The 9,803-nt window shown below is 49.3% G+C and overlaps 1 protein-coding gene across 10 annotated transcripts in view; it reads right to left on the reverse strand.

The window, feature by feature from the left end:
* The window catches only part of FAM120B (family with sequence similarity 120B), an 89,334-nt gene extending 86,752 nt beyond the window's left edge, over nucleotides 1–2,582 (reverse strand). For 2 of the 10 annotated variants that reach the window (XM_049695120.1, XM_033403942.2), the window contains exon 1: nucleotides 1,949–2,261. The gene's annotated coding sequence lies outside the window, so the exon portion shown is untranslated. Of the gene's footprint in view, nucleotides 1–1,709; nucleotides 1,900–1,948; nucleotides 2,264–2,490 lie in introns of those variants that run through there. The other 8 variants (XM_049695122.1, XM_049695121.1, XM_049695118.1 and 5 more) reach the window with 7 other exon arrangements.
* Nucleotides 2,583–9,803: the final 7,221 nt, after the last annotated feature.

Consider the following 9,803-nt stretch of genomic DNA (forward strand, 5'->3'; position numbering starts at 1 on the left):
CTCTATAAAAGTAACTGATAGCATAAGGGTTGCCTCAGTTTCAAACTAATAAAATAAGGATGCAATTAATTCCTCTGAATGAATTTCCAGTGTATGATTCTAGTTTCCATAGAGATAAGAGCTGCTTCTATGATCTCAATTAAGTGAACTTCCCTTCTTACTTTCAACCTTTTCTTGAAGGACATGGCAACCCAGCAGACAAGCAAATCAAATACATGCACTGCTGTAAAGATTCTGCCCACTGTGCTAAGTTGCCAATCTCTGACACCTCTCTTCCTGACCCAAGAGCAAACCAAAGCCAGGTTACAGCAGGAGTTTGACCAGCTCCATTCATTCATATTTTCTCTCTAAGCCTCAATAAGAGGCACACACAAGGAGGAGTAGGAGGTGGGGAGGGGAAAGTCTGAAGGACAAGAACACAAAAACCAAGACAGCAGGATATGACTAATGGCCAGTTTAGTAGGGATCCAAGTACTGTAGGGCCTGAAACTTATATAATTTGAGGTCCCTCTTCTAAAAAAGAATACACTATAATGGGACTTCCCTGGTGGCGCAGTGGTTAAGAATTTGCCTGCCAATGCAGGGGACACGGGTTTGATCCCTGGTCCTGGAAGATCCCACATGCTGCAGAGCAACAAAGCCCATGAGCCACAACTATTGAGCCTGCTCTGTAGAGCCCGCGAGCCACAACTACTGAAGCCCGCGCACCTAGAGCCCATGCTCTGCAACAAGAGAAGCCACTGCAGTGAGAAACCCGCGCACCGCAACGAAGAGTAGCCCCCGCTCACTGCAACTAGAGAAAGCCCGCGTGCAGCAACGAAGACCCAACGCGCCCAAAAATAAATAAATTTTTTAAAATAAATAAATAAAAATAAAAGACACACAATTATAAACACAAGACCACTGAGGTCCTTCCCAGTGCCTTGAAAGGGGCCCGTGAAAGCGAGGCCCCTGAAGCCTGAACTTCATTAGCTTTACAGTAAACCTGCCCCATAAATGACACTGATTCAGGCTCAGGGAGTAGGGAGAACCTCAGAATAGTAAAAACTGTAAGTGACCTCAACCAACACCTACTGCGGTCTTCTCAGTTCACAGACGAGAAAACAGAGGGCCAGAAGTGATTAGAGATTTCCATGTCTGGAAAACAGACATGTCTGTTCGAAATTACACAAAGACAACTGGGAGGTAAGGTGGTCAGGAAACGGTATGCATGGAGATGAGTAGTGTGCGACCTGACACAGCCAAGGTGTTCTCACTGCTTTCCTTGAACACAACCTATAAGGAATGCACCACTGCAGTCCTGTGACAGAGGAATGGCAAGGTTGGGGGAAAACCCCTACGGCAGAGCTTAGAGATGGCAGAGATGGGGTGATGGGGAAATCGACACATGGAGAATGTGTGAAGGCTGTGGTGGTGCAGGAGTGGTAGCTCCTCACAGAAAGGTCCAAACGTGGGCAGGCCAAAGAGCACATGAAGATGCGAGGCCACGATTCAGAAATGACAGAGATGCAGGACAAAACAGGAGGAGGACACCAGACATGGAGGAACCAGAGCGTAATACATTTGGGAGGCGACAGGTGAGGAACCGGATGCTGCAGACCTGTCCCCATTCTGTTCTCATTCTCTGCATTACCTACTCAAGCGCTCAAGCCAAAAATGTGGAAGTCACTGGAAATACCACGAGCTCACTTTTTCCCCATCAAACTCACCTCCAAGTTCTCCCCACTATCATTTCCAGATTTTCAGTCCTAAAACTTCTTCCCTAAACGGCTGCAAAAGCCCTCTTATCACATGCAGTCACCCAGCACCACCATCCCTACGCCTGCCAGATGACTCTTAACACTCCGATCCGATCACATCACTTCCCTGTTCCCAATTCCCCCGAGTTTCCTGCCATCCCCAGCTCTAGCGCTCTGTCTCTCCCAGAATATGTCAGGCAGTCTCAAACCTGCAGGTCTTGAACATTCTGTTCCCTCTGAAGGAATGAATGGCCTCTTGCCCCTCGGCACCTCCCAACTCCCACTTATTCGAAACTCAGCTGGAATCCTCCCCTTCTGTATAGAAACTTCTGGCCCCTCCTTGGCCGACATGGACAAATCATCTTCTCAGCCACCTAGGCGTCATCCCGCCGGCCTTTATTCCCCAGAGGGCATGGTGCTTGCTGGGTGCTGGGGCCCCGGCTCAGGACAGCCGGGTCAATGCGGAAGGCGCCCAAGTTCGGAGACGCCAAGTGCAAAGGTCAGAGGACGCCTCCCTGGGGTACGGCCGACAGGGACCACACGGCGACCCGGAACTGCACACCTCTTTCCGGGGAGGGGTCGGGCCAAGGCGGCACCTGGAAGAGCAGGCAGGGCGCACGGCTGTGGGGACATGCGGTGAGGGAGACGCGGCCCAGGGACCGCGACGGCGCAGAACCACGAGCGCAGCCGCCGCGCCGAGGCGACGACCGAGAGCGGCCCAGACGCGCTGGCCCCACAGGCCCAGCCCTACCTAGAGATGCGCCAGCACAGCCGGAGACGCGCCCACGCAGCCCTCGGCCCGCCGCAGCCGCCGAGCACTTCCGCTTCCGCTCGGGCGTTTCCGCTCGAGAAACCGCCCCGCCCACTCGGTGGGCGGGGTCTGCGCGGCCGGGCCCCAGAGGCGCCGGGAAGCGCGATGCGCCGGCGCAGCGCCCGTTGCCTCGGAAACCGCGCGGTGCGTGGAGGTCGGGGTCACGCCTCGCTCGGCTCCCGCTGGCTCACCCGCTGGCGCTATGGGCCACTGGTGGTGCGGACACGCGAGCCCGGGCCCTGATGCCGCAGTTTGGCGGAAAAGCGCAGGGAGGGCGGTGTGGGCTGTTAGGAGACGGCAGGCTGGCCCTGAGCCCGGGCCCCGCAGGAGGCAGGCGGCGGGGGGTCCAGAGCGGGTGGATTTTCCAGCCAAGGGACCTTGGCGCGCTGTCCACCTCGACCATGGGCCTCGGTGTCTGTCCTGTCTGGAGGAGGGCGGTGCTTCCCAGCCTGGGCTGACCAAGGACACAGCAGAGCACAGCAAGCGCTAGGTAGAGAGGAGCCTTGTTAGCATTGCTGTGACGGCGGCGGCCACCCTAACTATTCTGGAGCCCACAGTTTTAGTGGGCAGGCTTGCGGTCTGGAACGGGGCATGAGAGCTCCGGGGCGGGCAGCCACGGCAGTGGAGGAGGGGAGGAAGCGAGGACGCGCTTGCCTGGTCGTGCGGTGTCTGCGTCTCACGTTAAGGAGTTTGGACTCTGGTAGCCACCGCTTCGACTTTGTTTCTGCAGCTGCTTTAAGGCCAGCAAGGTTCCCATTAAGGACATGCTCCCCTGGGCTGGGAGATAGGCAGGCTTCAGATTATACACAATTCCCATTCCTCTGGTCACAACACCACCCTTTTCTCTACAACCAAGGGAACATTTTGGTAGCCAAGTGTTATGACAGAAGAATAACTTTGAAACCAATCTAACTTATTTTTTAAGTAAATACTTGACAAACTTCAATTAATAATATCAAGTTATTTAAGATGCATCTCAAAACCTATCTTTACATATGACCTATCTCAGGAGGGCTGCTGCAAGCCCCAGGGAGCTGGAGGCTTCCATCAGGGAAATAAGATGGTCAAATATTGTTCCTGCAGGGTCTCTTGAAGATCAAGCACTCAAAAAGTATTACCACATTGATGGGAATTCCCTGGTGGTCCAGTGGTTAGGACTCACCTTCCACTTCAGGGGGCATGGGTTCGATCCCTGGTCAGGGAACTAAGAATCTACCCGCCCCCCCCCACCAAAAAAAAAAAAAAGCATTACCAAATTGAAGTGACACCATATGTATGTATTAAATAATTTGGGAAGCAATCTCTTCATTCGGCCTACAAGGCTTTCATTTCCTGTTGATATTTTTTTCTAAAATCAGAAAAGAGTGCTCAGCACCTAATACTTGTTGGGTGCCATAGGGTCGCACCAACAGTATGTGAAATGGTCTCAAGCCTTGAGTGCACGGGTGGTTGGGGAGACAAACACACACTTCAGGTATCAGGGAACAAGTGACACATAAAGTCTTAGAACACATGGATGAAGAAGGCAGCAAGGAGACAATGTGCGAGCTGAGCCTGGAAGGGCGGGTTGGGCCTGAGGCAGGATTAGAAGAAGAAGGACTTGTAGGCAGAAGGGGCAAACGGAGGAAAGCGATGGAGGTAGGGATTCAGGCGGTGTGAGGGAGAAGCCACGCATCCCGGACTGTAGGAGCAGGAGCCTCACACTGACAGACAGTGCAGACCCCCGGAGCCAGACGGTGGAGGCAGAGGAGGCAGGCCGACCACAGCCCCATTCACCGCCCTGTGTGAGCCCTGCCACTCGGCGGCACTTGGCTCTGCCCCTCCTGAATATGCACAGATGACCAAGGCCAACAGACGTTTGAGGAAGACAGCAAAAAAGGGAACAAACAGAAACTAGGGAGAGAGAAAATATTATAAAAAACTTCATGGTCTGCAGTCTCTGGATCATATACCAGGGAAAGGAAAAAAAGTATATAAAAGAACATTCAGAAAATGTGCTCTTGAAAATTTAAGAAGCAGTAATTTAAACTTAAAAACTGATAGAAGATAAATTTGATATCTCTCAGATAACAGAACAAAGAGAAAAAGATGGAGAAAGAGAAAGACATAAGAAAATTAGAAAATTAAGAAGTTTGACATCTGAAAAATAGGAGTTACATGAAAGAGGACAGAAAAATGAAGTAGAGGACATTATTCAAGCAATAATTCAAGAACAGTTCCCGGATCTAAAAGACATGCTCTCCTGTGGAAAGGACCCACCAAACGCCCAGCACAAGAAGCCTATGAAGACCCACGTGAAAGCACATCATCACAAAATGTCAGGACACCAGGGGCAGCGGAAGGACCTTAAAGATCTTCCATAAGGAAAAACAGAAAGGTCGCATTTAGGGAGTGGAAACCAGCATGGCATGGAAAGTCTCAGTAGAGTTACAGGAAACTGAAATTCGGTGGAGCGCTAAATTTCAAAATTCTGAAGAAAATAACTCTAACGTGGAATTCTACTCAAAATCAAAATATTAGTTATAATTGTGAGGGTGGAATATTTTCAGATATGCAGCTCAAAAATATTTTCTACCAAATACCTTATCTCAGATACCTGCTGGAGGATATTCTCCAAAACTAAGAGGCCAAGAAAAAGGAATATTTAGGACCCGGACAGTAGGGAATCCAAGTGAAGAGAGAGGTGGGAAATCCCAGGAGAAAGCTAGAGACACATCTCCAGGAAAAAGCCAGTCCGTGGAATGCCTGAGATGTTTGAGTGTCATTTCGTTTGTTTGTTTGAATTTATTTTATTTATTTATTTATTTTTGGCTGCATTGGGTCTTCGTTGCTGCGCGCGGGCTTTCTCTAGTTGTGGCGAGCGGGGGCTACTCTTCATTGCGGTGCGCGGGCTTCTCATTGTGGTGGCTTCTCTTGTTGCGGAGCATGGGCTCTAGGCGCATGGGCTTCAGTAGTTGTGGCTCACAGACTCAGTAGTTGTGGCTCGCGGGCTCTAGAGCGCAGGCTCAGTAGTTGTGGTGCACGGGCTTAGTTGCTCCGCGGCATGTGGGATCTTCCCGGACCAGGGCTCGAACCCATGTCTCCTGCATTGGCAGGTGGATTCTTAACCACTGCGCCACCAGGGAAGCCCTGCTTGAGTGTTTTAAAAGGAGATATTCAGAGTTTGGTGACAGTATGTAATAGGTACATAGAAAGGTCAATAAGCAAATAAATTTGGCAATTGTTGAATCCAGTAAAGACAAAATTGTACAAAAAAGAAAACGTAATCATGGCATATGCCTCAGCTGTGAATAATGATTCCATAATTTTAATGAGGTAAATGCTGAATGGTAATTTAATCAAAAGGATGCTATAATTATTTTTGAAAAAATGGGAGGTGATCTTCTATGCGTTCATAAATATGCGTGTGTCTAGGAAATCAGGTGGAAGTGTTAAACCTTCATCTTCTAGAGTTAGGAAGTCTGTAGACAATGTACACAACTGAAGAAGACATAGCATTAGAAAGTTTTTTAAAAATACGAGTAAATTTCAAAAGAAGTAGCTACGAGTTAGAAAGGAAAGAATTGGGAGTGGGAATGCATGGTGTAGGAAATTGCTATTTTTTTGTAAATCTAGAAGTACTATTTGAATTTTAAAATCTGTAAGTATATTACTTTGATAAAAGGAAACTATTATAAGTTTTAAGAAGTGATTAAGTAACTAGTACAATGGTAGTAAGTGGCACAATTATTACTCAAACTCGAATCTTTCTAAATTCTAATGGCTTCTTAACATTTTTTACGACTACATACACTACGGTGAAGGAAAGGAAGAGCCAGCGATTACTCCCAGGTCTCTTTCCTAGGATCTAAAAGGAAAGTTGTACATAGAAATCAGTGTAAAAGGAGCACAAAGACTTACATGAGACTCTTCACATCCTTTTCCCCACCTTCTGATTCATACCACCTGTAGACACTTTCCTGTGCCCTACTGTACACGTCAGATTTATCAGTTTGGGGATGAAGGATTTACATAAGAGAGAAAAACAGGGACAAAAAGAAAGGAAGAGAAAAAGAAAACTGTAGGTTGAAAGTAGGGAGAAGTTGGGAATTAAGAGACAGTAAAATGTTTCCCAAAAACTGGGAAAGAAGAAAAGCTACAACTGGTAAAACATACTGACTTCTACATGGCTGATCCACAGTAAATATTACAGAATTGTTTTGTCACTGAACAAAGAGCATCATACAGAAAGAAATTGTCCTCTTCCTCTACTGGCCGTCCTTGTGTCTATTGGTGACTTCTTGGGTCCCTGCAGGCTTCATGCAATCACAGGAGACAGCTAACCCATGTTGGAAGCCAGCAAGGCAGGAAAGGTGGGGCAGAAAGATGGAGGGCACATTGTGCCTTGACGACATGGTTGAGCCAGAAGTTAACTAAAACCACTCTACCTCCTCATTCTATGAGACGGTGTCTTTTTCTTAAAGTTAAGAATATTAAATTAGGGTTTTCTGCTATTTGCACCCAGAAGTATCGTAACTGTTTCAGCTTCTGCCCATGAAGGAATAATTCCTACAGAACTTGTCCTTCCACTGTAAACAACTAGATAAAATTTATGAAATTACTAGTTTTAGACATTAGGCAACAGGAAGTGAAGGATGGAGGTTCTGAAAGAAGACTGTTCTTTGATAAGATCAATTAAGCTGATAAACCCATAGCTGTATTGATCACGATAGAAGGATAGGAGGCACAGATTACCCGTAATAAGCATGAAGGATGGTATCACAGATTTTACTAACACCAAAGGGTAAAAAGGAGACTATCTGAGCATCTTTAGATGAGATGAAGAAATTCCTTGAACCATATGAATTACCAAACCTGACCAAAGAAAAAATAGAAAATCTGAGTAACCCTATATTTCTTAAACCCCATATTAAGTTGAATTTGTAAGTAAAAATCTTCCAAAAAGGAAAATTCCAGACCCAGGTGGTCTCACTGGTGAGTTCTATTCAAACATTGAAGGAAGACATATTAATCCTACAAAAACTCTCTCCAAAAACAAAAGACCAAGCGACACTTCTCTACTTCTACCACTCATCTAGTGGCAGGAAGCAGGTCTGATTTCACTCTGGACCTCCAGCCCCTTGAGCAGTGAGTGGATGAGTGAATAAACGACTAAACGAATTGGCCTTCTCATTGCCATGTGCTCTGGGCCTGACAGTAGCCCCAGCTGTGAACTGTGATTGACATAAGCCAGTCGTGGTTCTCCCATTTCCCTCGACTGCGTTTGGATCGGTGGTGGCCTGTGACTTTGTTCTAGCCCCTGAGAAACGCAGGTGGTGGTGGTGGGTCATTCCCTAATGTACTCAAGCTGGACCCTTGACCTGAAAACAGCTATGTGTCTTGCTTCAGTTAACCTACCTATGTTAATCAGAACAGTTCCAACTACCACGAAAACAATTCATAGTTCACGATTGTTCCTTAAATGTCCAGACTCACCAACCCTGCCCCTACTTACCTAGCAACACATCCAGGCATCCATTTTGAGAGCAGTTTGCAATCCTTAGTTATTAGCAATGATGACTGATAAACAGCCCCGTGCCCCATTCTACTTTCCGGAGACAAAGCAGCATTTGGAAACAGATCTCAATGGTGAGCCAGTGCTGTCCCCACTCTGCGTCTCCTAGGAGGTGTGGGGGGTCAGGGGGGAGTAAGAATTACAGTGACAAGAAGGAGGGAAACTGCTGGAAAGTATGTCTTAGTTTTGAGATTAGGAAAGGTGTTGATGCGAAGGTGGAAAAACATTTGCCTAAACTTGTCCCCCTTTTTTCTCCAATACTTAGGCTGTTTATTGGGGTCCCTTTCTCTCCAGCCCATTTACTGGAGTAGGGCTTTGCAAAGCCGTCTCCTAGCAGCCGAATGCAGAAGGCCCATTCATAGTACAATGGACGGAAAGGAAAGAAAGAGCTCGGTTTGTTTAAACTGCCTCTGTCTTCATTCACAGCCCGATGTCCGTCTGCATTGTGACACCCACAATGGCACTAAGGGACTCATTGTGACCGAAAACAAACCAAAACAGAATACGGGATGCTCAGATAAAAGAGTCACGCAACAAAATCGCTTAAAAAAATCTAAGTCGCACATCTGAGATTTATGTTACCTTTTGGCTGTGTGGCCTATTGACCAGTGTTTATAATGACCATCAGAGTTTAATAAACAAAAAGATAAATGGGAACTTGTACATTTTCAAGGCGCTTCCACGGAGAGGATGGGTATGCTGGGCTGCTTTGGAAGCTGTTTAGTAATCAGCGTTCTTTGTTTGCACGGCATTCGGCAGCCACCCTCGCACGTTGCGCTTATTTTCCTTCTGGTACACAGGCCCTGGCGGTGCCCGTGTGGCCAGGCAGCATCCCCCGCACAGCCGCCCCCGCCCGCCCCCAATCCCACCTCCACCCCCTGCCCCGACCGACATCAGATGCTGCAGGAACCCACGCCCAGTTCAGCAGGCAACAGGTGGAAGGTTGAATAGCTTCACACGTTTTTCGGGAGGGGGTGGGGAGAAAGAGGAAAAAAAGGAGGGCGGGAGGGCAGGCTTTTGGGAGCCGATTTAAGGATTAGATCAGATGTTATTGCTAGTGAAAAATTAAACAGCCCGGTGCTCTGGGGAGTGCAGATTAATATATTTAGTGACTGTGCGCACAAAGGCCGCTCATTGTAGCCACGTCTGAATGCCTGTGAATAGGATGGAACATATGCGGCCTGTCACCGCAGGTGCCCACATCTGTTCCTCTGCGGGCAGATGCTCGCAGAAAGGAGGTGGGAGGCGGGGAAGGACGGCGCAGTCGCGCAGGGCAGCTCGGGTCCGGCTGGGACAAGCGGGCGGGGCGGCCTCCTCGCGGTTCCGGCCCGGCCCGCGCCCCGCCCCGCGGGCCGGGTGATTGACGGGCGCCGGGACCGGCGACAGGTGCCCGCGACCTCCGGATGGGGCGCGTCCCGGAGCGAGGCCTCGGGAGGGCCCGGGTCGCTCGCGCCGCCCTTTCTTTCCCATCCTCATTGTCTGACACGGTCACGGGCCGGCGACCCCCAGGTGGGGCCGCGCCTCGGTGCAGGTGACCGGGTAGGCCCCCCCCACACCGCCGCACGCCCGGCGGCCGGGGGTGACCCGCTGACCTGGCCCTCCCAACCCGGCGCTCATGCCCCTGCGGCGAGTGCCTGGCCCGCCGCCGCCACCCCCTCCAGGCAGCCCTCCGGAGCGCCCACTGGCGCCGCACCCCCTC

Source organism: Orcinus orca, chromosome 12 (genome assembly GCF_937001465.1).
Source record: "Orcinus orca chromosome 12, mOrcOrc1.1, whole genome shotgun sequence".
In the NCBI taxonomy this organism is placed as follows: domain Eukaryota; kingdom Metazoa; phylum Chordata; class Mammalia; order Artiodactyla; family Delphinidae; genus Orcinus; species Orcinus orca.